Here is a 10,787-nt window from a genome sequence, read left to right on the forward strand (position 1 = left end):
GGAATTCTCCAATCGGCCTCCAGTCCCCTTACAGGCAGCAGGGGACAGCTTATTTGCCTGGAAGTAGCTTCTCGACATAGACCAGAGCATCAGTGCTCCAAGGATGCTTTGAGCCCCTTCCAGGATTGTGAAGAACTTATCCCCCCACCATGATCATCATCCACCAGCACCCCAATTCCAGCGACGGTGGGCCAGCGGTGAAGGGCATTTTTCATTTTAAATTTGGAAAGGTTAGAGAAAAGGTGCCTCCCAATTTATAGGTCCCCTCTCTCCATAAGATCATAAGACATAGGAACAGAATTAGGCCACTCAGCCCATCGAGTCTGCTCCACAATTCAATCATGGCTGATATTTTTCTCATCCCCATTCTCTTGCCTTTTCCCCATAACCCCTGATCCCCTTATTAATCAAGAACCTATCTATCCCTGTCTTAAAGACACTCAATGACCTGGCCTCCACAGCCTTCTACGGCAAAGAGTTCCACAGATTCACCACCCTCTGGCTGAAGAAATTCCTCCTCATCTCTGTTTTAAAGGATCGTCCCTTTAGCCTGAGGTTGTGCCCTCTGGTTCCAGTTTTTCTACTAGTGGAAACATCCTCTCCATGTCCACTCTATCCAGGCCTCACAGTATCCTGTAAGTTTCAATAAGATCCCCCCCTCATCCTTCTAAACGCCAACGAGTACAGACCCAGAGTCCTCGTACGACAAGCTCTTCATTCCAGGGATCATTCTTGTGAACCTCCTCTGGACCCTTTCCAAGGCCAGCACATCCTTCCTTAGATATGGGGCCCAAAACTGCTCACAATACTCCAAATGGGGTCTGACCAGAGCCTTATACAGCCTCAGAAATACATCCCTGCTCTTGTATTCTAGCCCTCTCAACATGAATGCTAACATTGCATTTGCCTTCCTAACTGCCGACTGAACCTACAGATTAACCTTAAGAGAATTTTGAACAATAGCTCCCAAGTCCTTTTGTGTTTCTGATTTTCTAAGCATTTTCCCATTTAGAAAGAAGTCTATGCCTCCATTTCTCCTTCCAAAGTGCCTCACACTTTTCCACATTGTATTCCACCTGCCACTTCTTTGTCCACTCTCCTAACCTATCCATGTCCTTCTGCAGCCCCCCCGCTTCCTCAACACTACCTGTCCCTCTACATATCTTTGTATCATCTGCAAAGTTGGCAACAGTGCCTTCAGTTCCTTCCTCCAAATCGTTAATGTGTATTGTGAAAAGTTGTGGTCCCAACACTGACCTCTGAGGCTCACCACTAGTCACCGACTGTCATCCTGAAAAAGACCCCTTTATCTCCACTCTCTGCCTTCTGCCAGTCAGCCAATCCACTATCCATACCAGGATCTTACCCTTAACACCATGGGCACTTAACTCATTTAACAATCTCCTTTGCGGCACCTTGTCAAAGGCCTTCTGGAAATCTAAATAAATCACGTCCACTGGTTCTCCTTTATCTAACTTGTTACCTCCTCAAAGAACTCTAGCAGATTTGTCAGACATGACCTCCCCTTGACAAAGCCGTGCTGACTCAGTCCTACTTTATCATGCACTTCCAAGCACTCTGCAATCTCATCTTTAATAATGGACTCTAAAATCTTGCCACCGATGGTATCTTACCTTCTATGGTATCATGCGACAATTGGTGTTTGAGCTGCAGGAGCCAGCTGCCTTTGATTGGATGCAAGAATTATATAATCATTATAATAGGAGACTTCAATTATCCAAATATAGGGTGGGATTTTCCGGCCACGCTCACCCTGAAACCACAAACCCCACCCAAGGTCAACGGACCTTTCCATGGCTCGCTCCTTGCCCGCTCCAATTCCCATGGCAGGAGAAATGGGAAAATTTGCCCTATAGACTGGGGTAGGAAGTGCAAAGGGACAAGTGGGGCAAGAGTTCCTGGAATGTGTTCAAGATAATGTTCTGCAGCAGTATGTTTCTGGTCCAATGAGAAGGCTAGCACTGTCCAACCTGGTTCTGGGCAATGATTTGGCCCAAGTGGATCAAATATCAATGGGAAAGGAATTAGGAGACAGTGACTGTTGTATCATAAGGTTTTGGTTGGCCATAGAAAAGAAGAAGGAACAATCCAGAGCAGGGATAATTAATTAGGAGAAAGCCAACTTCGATGGGTTGAGAATGCATCAGAATTCAATGAGTTGGAATCAAACGTTGGCAGAAAAGACGATGGCTGAACAATGGACCATCTTCAAAGAAAAAGTATTATCGGAAGTGTCATGATATATTCCCTTGAAGAGGAAACATGGGATAAGTCAATCCATAATGTGCTGGATGACAAGAGAGGTAGGGGTGAAGATGGAAAGGAAGAAATGTGTGTATGGCAATATCAGGTAGAAAATACAATGGTGAATCAGGCTGAATATAAAAGGATTCCAAGAGGAAGTGACAAAAAGTAATAAGAAACACAAGGAGAGAGCATGAAAAGAGACTTGTAGCTAAATTTTAAAAATAATTCTAGGGTCTTCTCTAAGGATATGAATAAGAAAAAGTTTATAAAATAAAGCGTATTGCTGATTAGGGATAAAAAGGGAACTTGGAGGCAGGAGAAATAGTGGAGGTATTAACTAAATACTTTGCATCTGTCTTTACAAAGGAAGAAGATGCTACCCAGGCTGAGGTGAGAGAAGAGGTAACTGGTACACGAGAAGAATTTACAATTGAGAAGGAGGAGATGTTAGAAAGGCTACCTTTTTACTTAAAATTGATAAGGTACCAGGGTGAGATGAGATGCATCCAAGGCTACTTCAGGAAGTGAGAGTGTAAATTGCTGAGGATAATCTTCATGTCTTCTTTAGACACAAGGGTGGTGCCAGGAAGATTGTGAATGTTACACCCTTGTTCAAAAAGGGATGCAAGGATAAAGCTGGCAACCACAGTGCAATGAGTTTGATTCAGTAGTAGGGAAACCTCTGGAACTAGCTTGAGACAAAATTAACAATTGCATAAACAAGTGCAGGATAATGAAGAAAATCCAGCAGAGATTCATTAAGGGAAAACCATGCTTAATTAACTTGCTGGAGTACTTTGAGTAGGTAACAAAGAAGGTTGATGGGGGCAATGTTGTTGATGTAGTGTGTATGGATTTTCAAAATGTATTTGATGCAGTGCCACGCAACAGACTTGTGTGGAAAATTCTAGCTCATAGAAGAAAAGGGAAAGTAAACATTTGGATGAGAAATTGTCTGGGTAACTGAGTAGTGCTAAATGATTGTTTTTTAGATTGGAGAAAGATTTATCGTAGAGTTCCTCAGCAGTCAGTGTTGGGATCTTTGCTCTTTCTGATATATATGAATGACCTAGACTGCGATGTTCAAAATTATACAAAGATGGCACATGTTGTTGGCTCCTGCAGACTGTAGGACTTTGTAGAAAAATTGAAATGTTTTGTTTTAACAACTGTCAAGATTCCTGGAGAAAATATGCTATCATTGTACTGTTTCCTAAAGTTTGAATTTCACAAGAAGATTAAAATTATGAAGTGATAAAGGAAAAATAAAAAACACATAACGCAATAATATTTAAGTGTAAAACCTGGTGTTCTTTTAAATGGGAGAATTCCCACAAGTCTGGAACCATACCATGGCTTGAATTTTATGTTCTGATGTTGTGCAATATTGAGGTCAGTGGATATGTGCGGGGGTTGATGCCACTGACAATTAAAGGGCCAATTAAAGCAATTAAAAAACCTATTAACACAGATTATACATTTTCTGGGCAATTCTCCGCTTGTTGCACAGGCAAAGGGCAGACGGGCATTATGTTTTTATCAATTTGTCATCTAAGGGTGGAATAAAAGGCCCCTTTAGCAGCACTTTCATTTTATTTATGATTTTGCTGCTGTCATATGGCCACTGATATATGGGGAGGAGAGAGGGTGGTTGAGCTGAGAGTCGGGGCTCTCTGAATGTCGGACTCCCCATGACCCAGTCCTTCATTATGTCCCAGCATACAGATCCTGCAGGTTGGTTATCAGAAGTGGCCCAGATGACCCAGTCGTGGATGTAACATATGACCAGATCCTCATAATTAAAAACATTTCTGTTAAAAGTATTCCTATACAAAAGAGAAAAAACACATTTAGTTTGCAGCCCCCAGCATCTTTTCTCTCACTTTGCCAACCACCACAGCCACTAGCCCTAGCTGTTCACCTTAGCCGTGTAGTCCAGATCTGCTGCAATAGCAGCTAGACTAGATTCAGCCTTGATGGCAATGGGTGTCTACCATGTTGAACATTCAGCTGTCTGGAATTCAGTCAGTTATGGGTTCAAGTCTCATTCCAGAGACTTGAACCCATAGTCCTCTCTTAGGACTGTGCTGGGACTGTAAGCTCACCTGTTAACCCTCTGGAGTGAGACTTGAACCCATAACCGACTAAATTCCAGACAGCTGAGAATGCTGCACTGTCTGTGGTGTCAGCGTTCAGGTGAGATGTTAATCTGAGACTGCCATCTTAGTTGGGTGTAAAAGATCCAACATTGCTGTCTATGGGAGCTTGAACTGTGCAAGATGGCTGACTGACACATTTTTCACATTATAGAAGTGACCACACTTTAAGGGCCCGATTTTACCAATTGGAGTCTAAGGGCGGGATCTGGACGTAATACGGATCCGAGCCTGGAATCCTCTTTCCAGCGCTCCCATACGCGTTTTGCCGGCTCTGGTCCGATTCACGCTGTGGGTGGGGCTTAGCGCTGCCAGAACGATTGGAGCTCTGAACTGCACATGCGCAGTTCAAAAAAATCTGAAGCAGCGCGCCCGGGCGCGAAAGAATAAAGCAGAGAGAGTGGCTCTCTGACTCAGACCATCTTGGGGGGGGGGGGGGGGGCGGGGGTAGGGGAGGGGGTGTGACCGATCATCCTCTGGGGGGGGGGGGGGGAGGGTTGTGATGTATCATACTCTGGGGGGGGCGCTGCCACTGCGGACGATCAGTGGGGAGGGAGGGGCAGGGGGTTCCGCTGAGGTGAATAATGACAGACGTGGTGTTTGAAGTATGCGGCCACTCCGGAGAGGAGCGATTCATTCCTCCGGTGGGGAGGAGGGATCGGCCGCAGAGTGGCAGCGGCCCTCCCCCAGAGGATGATACGTCACACCCCCTCTCCTCCTCCCACCCCCTCCCCCCCCCCCCCCCCCCCCCCCCCCCCAGAGGAGGAGCTGGGTCAGAGAGCCGTTGCAGTCTCTGACCCCGCTCTTCGGAGGCTGCAGCGGCGACTTCGGATTTTTTATTTGGCAGGTCGATTAGAGCGTGGATCCGCATTGGACCAGAAGACGGTAAAGTGGGATTTGGTGGTAGAGTTGGGCGCGCGGTTCATTAAGTTGATTTAAAATGAATGCAAATGCATTTAAATCGTCGGGCCGCCCGATTCGGGCACGGGCTGGACCCGCGCCCAAATCGGGTGTCGGTAAAGCCACGATCTGCTCGGAATCGGGTGCAGATCGCGGTATAGGCCCGATGCCCAACTTTACCGTGATTTTGCGCCTGTTTTCGGGTCAAAAATTTGGGAAAATATTTCAAAATATATATCCCCCCATCCATTATTTTTGGAAATATTTTCCCAAATTTTTGACTGTCAGGTTTTTAGCTCCTGCGATTATAATTTGACATTATCTTCCAAAGGGAATTCCTCTAATTCTGTGCAATGTTCAGATGAAAACAAGATTTAGTAAGCTCCTTGAATCTTATTTCCAACTAAGTTCCACCACGGGGACAATTCTTCCAAGTTCACCACAGGACTCTGAACATTTGAGCATCAACAATATCAGTTACAGATCACAAATGTATTATACAGGTCACTAATTGCTCACTAGGACACTGTAGTTTAATTACCTTTCCCATAGATAATTAGGCAGCACAAAGAAGATGCTACATTATTTTCAGTTTGCAAGATTCTCCCAAGTCCATCCTCCCCCCCATCCCCCCCCCCCCAACCAACCAGAGATCCATCCTGAGCCCACCCCCTCCTCCGGCGGACGCCAGCGGAAGGCCAGGAAGGTGCTGCAGGCTCCTTGAAGGACTGCAGGTCAGAAGGATGGTGGAGGGAGACCAGCGATCGAGGTAGGTTGGGGTGTGCTCCGCCGAGGGGGGGCCTGCCTCCCAGGGGGTGTCCGATCCCGGGTGGGGGGTGGGGCGTCCTGCCGGGGTGGTTAGCGGGGGGTCTGCGAGGATGTTCGGGGAGGATGGGCTTCGGAGATTCTACCGGAGAATAGAAATCCGCTTTGGACTTTTATTCTGCAGGTCGCTAAAAACGCGGATCCGGATTGGACCGCACGGTGGTAAAGTGGGATTTGGTGGTAGAGTTGGGTGCGCGGTTCATTAAATTGATTTGAATGCATGTAAATGCATTTAAATCGTCGGGCCGCCCGATTCGGGCGTGGGCCGGACCCGCGCCTGAATCGGGTGTCGGTAAAGCTGCGATCTGCTTGGATTCAGGTGCAGATCGCGTTAAAGGCCCGACGCCCGACTTTACCGCGATTCCACGCCCGAAAACAGGCAGGTATTTTTGGTAAAATAGGGCCCTTAGACTCAAAATGGTAAAATCAGGCCCATGGGATGGAATTTTCAGAAGGAAACGAAGTGGTTCCATAACGAGAATAACAGAGTGATCCATAATGGTGTGGGCACCTTGCACCACAATTCCCCCACACTCAGCCACTTGCTTGGAGAATGATGAAGTGGTAGCACTGGGGCAGAAGGGAGGGCTTAAACACACCCATGAGCCTGGCTTCAGAGTGCTGGGTTCTGTTGCGCAAGGGTGCACCAATCTCACAGCGCACTGAGAGACCCTCCACCCTCCCACCACAGACCTTGGGAGCCCCTTCCCTCTTCAGGACCCCTCCCCAAAATGAGTCGCCGGCATCAGAGCCCTCCCAAATAGGCCCCTTTATGACCCCCGATATGCACTCCCAGCATGACCCCTGACATGACCCCCTTCATGATCCATTCTTGCACTACCCACTCCCACATGACCCCCCCGGCATAACCCCCACTCAGGCCCCACCTTCTTGTCACTGCCCCAGGCACTCTGACAGTGCCCAACTGGCACTGCAAGTTGCCTGGTGGCCATTGCCAGGGTGTCCAGTGGGCAAAATCAGGGTAACTGGTGGACACTGCCAGGGTGTCCACTGGGTACTGCCAGTGTGCCAGGTGGGCATTGCCAGGCGGGCAGCCAATAGCTTCTGCTTTCCTCGGCATGGCCATCATGACTGGTCTCTGCCAGCGGAGTAGCGGATGCCGGGCACCATGGCCATGCTGGAGGGAATCGGAGGCCATTCTCTCCCGTTTTCCCGCTCGTTCGGCACGTAGAATCTTTTTCGTAAGTTCACGTGCGCCCTTAGAGCTTTTTCGGGAAGATTTCACCCATGAAATTTTAATTTGTGTAAATGAACATCTGTTAACCAAAGAAACAGATCATTTAATTCAAAGTGCATTCCAGGGGAAATGTATTTTTTTTCTGGGGCATTTTGTATTTCTCTCTCCAGACAAAATTGACAATATTAAATCCGTTTCTTTGTTTTTTTAAATAATTGTGTCATGCACAAGTAGCTCTAAGCTCCCATTTTATAAAAAGAACACTACTCCCAATGTAGCAATATTAACATCAGCGCAGCTCATTAATAACAAGATCATAATCAAGTAAGCCACTGGGAGCATCAGCTATTTTGCTACTTCCAGCTGTTAATTACTGTATTAACTTAAAACCAAGCTGACTCTACCTTTAATTATTTTACCGCAGCCTTCGTTATTTCTTCCTGCTAAATATAACATTAAATTTAAACATGCTTGAGAGGGAGTGTGAAAGTTTTATCTGTGAAATTCCCAACGTGCAACCTCTGTAATTAAATTCACAAAGTTTGAATATGATAGATCAACATGTGAATTGAAGGCAGTTTTTGTTTTAAATGGGAGGACTTAATCAGTTCTTTGGAAAGCCTTAATATAGGTAATTCAAATTAACATCAAGACGAAACTTGGAAGAATGGTAAAATAAAATTCAGCAATATACAACTGACAGTCATGAACAATTCCTTCATCTTTCAAATGATATATTCTTTTTTTAATCAGCAATGGATTCTGGTGACATCAATGGTCGAATGAATCAAGTTTCAATTCACACTGAACAGAGATTAAAAAGGCTTGAATTCAGTAGACCATTTAGAAAGATATAATAAATAACAGGTAATTTAATCCCATAGAATTCGAGTAGCACTGTGTTTTATTATGTTAATGAAACTGTCAGATCAACTATTTTACCACATTGAAAGGAATGGTGTGAGATTTCCTTCCTTGAATAGCGAGGTTGGGTGCCCGCAAGCTAACCGTGCTGTAATAAAGTACAAGAGCTGGGAACAACATGTGAGGAATGTTTACATAGGACATACCAAATCTTTTTCCCTGTATAAAATGTCTGTGCTTAAAAAAAAAGCACTGCTGTTATTTTTCTCCCAACATGGCATTTTACACAGCTTGCACAGATACAAATTCAGTTCCCATCTGCCCATCTTGTTAGTGTTTAATTAATATTCAGCATGCTCCCTTGTCAGCTAAAAGGATTATTTCAACTTTCTGAGCTTGAAGTGTTACAATTTTACTGGATTGCGTGTGTTTTTTATTCTCCCCGATTTATTCTGCTGGCTATTGTTGGCTGAAAGGAAAATCCCTTGCATTGGAACCAAACCTCAGTTCGCCACAAAAAGCAGCTTTATTCGACATCCTTCTTCGGTTCCACACTGCGGGACTTGCAGAGGAAGTGGCCTGGCTGCGTTGCTAGTTCAGTCAGGATATGCTCTTCATCACACTGGAACTCCTCTGAAGCAAGGTCATGATGTATCTTTCTTAACAGCAGCCTAAGCAAAACAAAGAAAATAACATCACAATGCACTCGGCTATAATTGACGGCTGAGGGTTATGGGTCATAGACGTAAATTAAACATTTGAGACAAGCAATTCTTTGGAAAATAAATACCTTTGGAATATTTATCGTATGGCACTTACCAAGTGGATGAATGAGGAGTTAGAATTCCCCTGGTTTAACTCTTCACTGCTATGGTTACCCTAAAAGTAAATTTTCCCCTTTCCAATTATTCCCTTTTCCAAGTTTGCAGTTGGCATTTGCATGAGCAGTGGCTGCACTCCGCTCCTACTCCACCCTTTCTTGGAGCTCAGTTTGCTTTCATGCTTTCTGTTGGATGGAATCTTGGCAGATCTGCGTTCCTTGCCACATTATGACCCAGTCCTGCCCCGTGATATGTGCTGCTTGCAAACTTTTCTAAAGTGTCGAAAGTAATTGGAAAAATCTAGCAGTCACTGCAAAGTATATGTAGGTTCAGAATGAGTGTCAGGTTATAAAGGAAGGAAGGGAATTCAGTATGAAGGCATGGGACCAAGCAGGGAGAAAATTGTAGAGTTAAGCTGCATATGACATCCTGTTCGATTCCTGGCAAAATGGATATGCTGTGGCATTAGCTGGGGGAGGTGAATATTTTCTTGTTAGGTGCTTCAGGGTGCTGTCCCTATGCCAGGCAAAAGGTGATGCTGGCCTGATGCTTTCTGCAATATCAGCAGAACATGGAAGCAAGCAGCTTCTGTTAAAGAATTGAGCAAAACAAGACTACCCAATAGACCCAGAAAGAACTAAGCCTCCACGAAACAAAATGTTGCAAGTCAACTGTTTCACATTTACTGCTCACCTAAAACAAACTCTCACCTAAGCTTACGGATCTGTTACTATTCTTCATGCAAACCCAATACTTCAATCGGTTACACGCTCAAGTGGCAATATACAACTTGCCATATTCACATCTTCCAAAGTGGGTTTGCCATATGAAATCTTTATGACGCATTGGGCAGAATTCTCCTTTTTTGAGACTAATTTCAGTGGTGGGCGGTTCCAGTAGTGTCTTACCCACTGGCCAGAATGGCAGGATCCCATGCCAGATTCTGCACTTGAAACCTCATTCATTATGCACAGGTGAGTTCTCCTCTAAGCCACCTGGCAGGCTGGCATCTGATTCGGCTGCTCACCCTGAGCTAACCTCCTTATCCCTCTGCCCTTCATCGTGACCCCTCACCCTTCCCACCACTCCTTGCATCACCCTCCTTCCACACTGTGGCCCCTAGCCTTCATCAAGCCACCCGCCACCGGCGCTGGCAACTCCCTCCCCCTGCCCAGCTCTCCGACTTCACTTCGCACTCCAACCCTGGTTGAACTTCGAACCTTTGTCGCAGTGGCTGCATGAATTCCACAGCCATGTTTTTAAAGTTTATTTATTCGTGTCACAAGTGGGCTTACAGAAACACTGCAATGAAGTGACAGTAAAAATCCCCTAGTCGCCACACTCCAGCGCCAGTTCGGATACACGGAGGGAGAATTTAGCATGGCCAATGCACCTAACCAGCACGTCTTTCGGACAGTGGAAAGAAACTGGAGCACCCAGAGGAAACCCATGCAGACATGGGGAGAACATGCAGACTCCACACAGACAGTGACCCAAGCCGGGAATCAAACCCAGGTTTCTGGTGTTGTGGGGCAGCAGTGCTTAACCACTGTGCTAAGCACTGTGTCACCGTGCCGCCCCACTGTCCGCATAGACACTGATGTGTGTCACAAGAGAGCAGGAGGCCTCAGTACTCCTCAGCCTCAGACTCAGCACTGATGTGGCAGTGACACAGGAGGGTCCATGGGTCCAGCAGCACGGTGCTATCCATGAAGACCAACTCAGCGTGGAGATGGAAGGCAGGAAACAATCAGC

Source organism: Mustelus asterias, chromosome 7 (assembly GCF_964213995.1).
Source record: "Mustelus asterias chromosome 7, sMusAst1.hap1.1, whole genome shotgun sequence".
NCBI classification, from domain to species: Eukaryota; Metazoa; Chordata; class Chondrichthyes; order Carcharhiniformes; family Triakidae; genus Mustelus; species Mustelus asterias.